Raw genomic sequence first — 5,880 nt, 5'->3', positions numbered from 1 at the left:
CAGTCACTTGTTTGCTTGCATACATTGTTCCCTGAGCAGCAAGTTTAGGCTTTTAATGCTGCTTGCTGCCTGTAGCTTTAGAAAAGCACCAGCTTTGGGAATATATGTAGAAGTGCCTCATCTACATGCACACTGCTCTAGAGTTCTTTGGACAGGGTCAAGGACAGCTCTTCAGGAGATCTGTTTTAAGCCTGAATCTTCAGCAGCAAACATCAGGGGAGAACATGATCAGTATCACTTGTAGTCTTGCAGGTTCCTGTACTGTGACTTGAAGCCCCCTGATGCTTTTTTGTTAATCTGGCAGTGACAGAGTTACACCTCATCTCATCACCATTCACCTCAATGATGAAATAGCCAATCTTGTGCTAAAATGAACAAACCATGACAGTTTTCTTCCAATCATCCCCTAGGAGCAAGCAGAAAAAAAATTGCCTAAAAAGGTACTCCTAAAAAATGTTTCAGGAAAGAAGGAGCATATAAAAAGGTTTTCTTCAATAATATCACACATAATATCTTCAGCTGTCAGGTTAGAGGGCAATGTACCTTCAGCCTGAGGTCCCAGCAGAGGAAATTGATCAATTCCTTTTGAAATGCTGAAATGTGATTAGTTAGGCTTCCTGATCTTATATTCTTCTTCTCCTCCTTACACCATCTTTTCTTCTTATCTCAGAACTTCCATTGTGACCACACTCACCATTTAGTATTTCCATTATTTCATTACATTAATAAGCACTATCTGCACAGCTTCAAATGCTGCAAAGCTAATCTAGCTTTCCACCACTCCCCTTACACATCCTGACAGGCCAAGTGGGAACCCCTTACCTGCTTCCCATGCCAGCAAACATCCCAAACACCTGATCTTTAGCAGTTAATCTTCATCTTTAGAAGCTGGATTACAACCTGGAGAACAGCCCTGTAAACGTGTGACCCTCCTGTGCATTGGGTTCCAACGACCCTCTTGTGCTCTGGTTTTAGCTCACCTTCAGACTGGTTGTCCAAATTCCACTTTCCCTCTTTGTTTGGTCCAGTACATCTATTCCAGCTGGTAACAGGCCTCTGAGTTTGTCACTGCTCAATGAATGAACCACATTGATAATGTTTTTGTAAGTTGCATGCAGAAACCCTGTTGTGCTTTTCCTCCCTTACTCCCTCTGCTGTAAGAACCTTGCATAAATTTTAGTGTCACTTAGTCACACATGAATAAGACTCTTTCAGTACCAGGGGAGAAAAAGTCATTGAAAGGCCAGTTACAAAAAAAATTTAATATCCCTTAAATCTAGTAGAAATATATAAATTTTTTAAACTAGATCAGCCCTTTAGCTAGTAGAACTTATTATTTAGGCACTCTTATTGTGCCTTACATTTTGAGTAAAGCAAAACTGCATGGGTTACAATGGAATTATTTATGGAATGAGGAATGTCAACAGAAAAACACACTGAATATTTCAAAAACTGCTTTAACCCATAATTGGTTAACATTAACATTTGTTTAGTGCCAGTGAAGTTAAATTTATGTGGCACGTAATTTAGGAAATTGAGTAGGCAGAGAGCTGGTAGATGCCTTTTTAGTTTAAAAAAAAATGTTCATTTTCCATTAAACGCTCACACATTTGTCATAGCAACCTTGAAGGTGGCCATAATGCTAAGCAAAATAAACAGTCCTAGCATAATGTTCACTGTAATAACATGTCTCATGAGCTAGTTCAGTACTCCTTTTTATTACCTTATTTTCATTGCTCATTCACTGTGTTGGAGTTCTGTTTTGTGGTTTAATCATTATTACATCATTTTCCTTTCTTAATTTAAAGGTGCTGCCCTTTTCCTGTCATTCCATGACACCTCTTTACTACATGCACGTATCCCTCTTAATATTTTTTTTTTTATTTCTTAACAGTGAGTTCTTTACTCTATTAGTTCTCAGTAAAGACTAAGAGTTGGGTATTTTTTTACAAATCTAATTAGACTCTGCTCTGTCATTAGGAGGAAAAATACAACAAGAAGGGCAACAGTAAAAGGGCAATACAGTTAAAAAAGTATGACAATACAAAATGCATAGAAAGGTTCTTCAAAGTCTATAATAGTGACATCTGTGCATAACAAAAAGTTCAAATGTTTATAGCTTATTCTCATCAATTTCATGAATCATGGACAAAGCACCCAATATTTTGCACAAATTCTGAGTTTAAAGTAGAAAAGCTGTTCTCTATTCTAGCAGTCTTTTTTTCTTCCTCTTCCTTTTGGAGATGAAGATATGTAGGTAAAATTGAGCAGAACAACATATTAGAGATTTGCAGCAGATGGAAAATTTCTCTTCTGTGTGTCGTTCCTAATATACTCAGGAAAATCCCCACTGACTCTCCCTGGGGATGGCCAGCTGCCAGGGCAGGACTGAACAGGGACAAGGATTCAGGGCTACCAGCTGGTTTTAGCATTTTACCCCTTAACAGCTGATGTATTGAAATAACTAAACAGTTCATTCTTAAGTAACATATATGTACTACATAAGCAGAAAAAATTAAAATACTGTATTGCACTTTTCCCTTGGTAGAACATGCTAGTTCATCATTCAGGTGAATATTTTAATCAGGTAATCATCCTCATCTGAGAGCTGAAATTTAGTTTATCTCAGATAACTTAGGTAGATAAAGAATACTCACTTTTCAAAAATCCTTCTGAGATTCCCATTTACTCAATTCTGAGTTAATTAATGAAAAATAAGTAGGTTTGTTTTTTTGGAGTTTTTTTTTGAAGTCTCATATTGTCCATTCTCTGATACTCTCTTCAGGCCTGTGTATAAAGGTATGAAGAAATGGCCTTTGAGACATCTAAAGTACCTCTTATGATATTTAGCCACAGTGCCATAGTCATGGAAAGTGTATCTAAAAATGATGTAAAATCCTCCAGGATTAATGAAGAGTAGAAGGAAACAACAGAATGATCATAAATCAAATTTGCTGATACATCATAGATATTTGCTTTATAAAACGACAAAAAAAATGTTACAAATTCTTCTCCCAAACCAAAAATATAATCCAAATTAAATGTACTTATTCCCAGGAGCTTTTCCCCGGTGCTGATGCTTCAGCAAGGTTCTTTTCACTTAACTGTCTGCACTGAAATTTGATATCATAGTTATTGCAATAGTTGTGTGGCTTTTCTCTTTTCTCACTAATCCACCTCTCTCTGTGCAATGCTCAGGTACCAGAATAAAAGGGAGGAAATGCCATTAGGCAAAGCTTATTTCCAAAGGTCCATCTGTGTGAGAAAGCTCTGCTTGCAGGAGTGTAGATTGGGTCAATTTTGGATAAAGCATGACAAATTATTTATGGAATTAGATTTGAGTATATAAGCCCTAACCTTTTCATGCAATGGTTTTCTGAAAAAAAATAAGATTAACTAAGAACTGATAGGCTAATGCTGTTTGTATTTGTTTTATGATGTTAATTAGGTTTACATGATTGTCTGCCATTTACCTCAGACCACAGGATTAACTAAATGCCTTCCTATTGACTCCCTCATCAGAATTTTATCACTGCTTTTTCCAGGCAGTATTATTACATACAACATTTACTTTAATTCCCCTCAAATATTGAATAAAAACTGTATTCATTATATAATGCATTTACTCTTAAGAGTCATGAAGTCATGAACTCATTTTAAGGACTGAGAAAAAGAAGCAAATACAAAATTATTATGGGCAAGACATGCTGTCTGCCTCAGCAGTCAGTTTAATGTCTGTCATGGAGAAATGTATTTTCAAGGCCAATTGTGGCACAAGTATTTTTAACTTGCCCTTGCTTACACTGGTTTAAATCTGGAATAACTCACTAAAGTTAGAGAGTAGAAGCCTGGATGAATTCCACAAAGTGAGAAATTAATTTGGCTGCTAGCATATAAAACTAAAGCTGTTAATCTTCCTTTTGATTCTCAAATTGGTCATTTCTATATAAATGTTTACTACAGTTGTAGAATCTAGGAAGAAACTTACTTAATATTTTGGTTTGAAATTTTTTTTTTTTCCAGCTGAAATCTATATTTCAAGAAAATGTCTGATTCTGTCAAGTGCATTAACCTGTCCCCCTTTCTGTACAGCTGTACAGCCTCTACACTTCCCACTGTTACCAAGTGGTTTCCTTTACAATACTTCCAGGAGGTGTTCCCTTTTAATGGACAGCCAACTGCATCTCACAGGGACTGTGAGCCAAATTCAGAGCAAGGACCTTTTTCCTCAGGTGTTTCTGTAGGCACTTGCAGACACATTCAGTTACTTTATCTACTCCACACTAAAAAGCACCTGAAATCACTCAGTGCATAATATTTCACCTGTGGATTTACATTATATATTGGCTGGACATACAGATGCATATCAATCATATCAAACAGCAAGTTGCTGGGCAGCCCCAGGGATCTGGCAGGATTCACAAAACAAAGGTTCCTCATAATTTATCTATGATTCTTGATTTACTAACTATAATTCTCCAGTAAGGAGGGTGTGTGAATCAGTCCCAAAAGTTCAGCCTGTCTGAGTAACCCCTTGGGCTTCGAGTGCCAGGCTTGGACCCCAGCAGTGCTGGTGTCAGTGCTCCTAAGTGATGGTGATTGTTCCATCCACCAGGCTCTCTGAAAAATTTCTTTAGTGCAATTCTTTCTTTTTTTAAATTCTTTTCTTTTATTCTATTCTTTCTATAGAATAAATATTTGCTGTGTCAAAAAGGCACATTTCCAAGGCATGCAGCTAGGTAGGGGGTAAACTTAATTCTAGAAATTTCTCAGTAAAACCAATTTATTCATAACTGATTGCCTGAGAATGCCTCAGCCTGCAGCCTGATGGCTTGGGGAAGGGACGTGGTGGGGGCTGTGGCTGGGGACACGGAGCAGGGATGGCAGGTGGGGTAGGGTGACACATGGTGGGCCGATGGGGCTTGGCAGGCAGATGTGGGGGCATGACCTGAGGGGTGGGACCAAAGGCTGCACAGTACAGGTTCAAATTTGGATCTCCCACAATACAGAAAATGAAGAAATAGTGAGTTAGAACATACAACCTCCATCCTTCTTTTCTTAGTGATTAAGAAACACAATTTGACTGTTACTTAGTACAACAGCAACCCTTGGACCCTTGCCTGTCCCTTGGTATTTCCCAGTGGATAACTAAGCTATATCTTGCTCATATCAATCAGTTTTATGAGCTTTACCCTTCCACACCTAAGACTTTTCATGCTTTATGAAAGATAGGTTGGGGTTTCACATCACTGCATTGCAGCTGGTAGCATGCCAAACCCAGGGGGAAGACTTAGGCCCCGCCATTAATTTGTCTTCAAGAAAACTGATAGAGCTGAAAACTGGCCCAGAAAGTGCTCCAGCATGTTATCTTGACTCCTCCCTTCTGTCCACCATGTTCTTCTTCTTGAAACGCAGCAGTGTCTCGGTGGAATCACCAACTAAACCAACTCCTTCCACCTAAAAACACTTTTTCACTATCTTTATGTTTTAATAGAGAGCAAGGAGCACCAGCTCCATGTTAGAAAGGAGTAGTGAAAGGATCTCTGGGTGCCTACAAGGTGTACTCAAATTGTCTTAAAGGAGCTTTTCCATTGTCACCACTGGGCCATTGACAACTTACATGCTTTGTATGTACTGTGACTCGTAACAGAGAGCTTCCTGTCTTGCAAGATGCCCAACTCTTCATTTAGGAAAAGAAATAGGAAACAGCATACCCTAAAGTTTGGTCATGTCTCAGCACTACTTACTTTTTATTCCTATTTATGCCTGGAAATCTTCTAGGTAGGTTGGTGTCTAAATGGGTGCCTCTATTGCGAAAAAATAAAATTAGGATGAGCAAAAGCTCCTACAAAAGAAGTCCTAAATAGTACCAATGTGTTA

The sequence above is a fragment of the Ammospiza caudacuta genome, chromosome 6 (genome assembly GCF_027887145.1).
Source record: "Ammospiza caudacuta isolate bAmmCau1 chromosome 6, bAmmCau1.pri, whole genome shotgun sequence".
NCBI classification, from domain to species: domain Eukaryota; kingdom Metazoa; phylum Chordata; class Aves; order Passeriformes; family Passerellidae; genus Ammospiza; species Ammospiza caudacuta.
The sequence above is the reverse complement of the archived record's forward strand: the minus strand, read 5'-3'. Positions refer to the sequence as shown.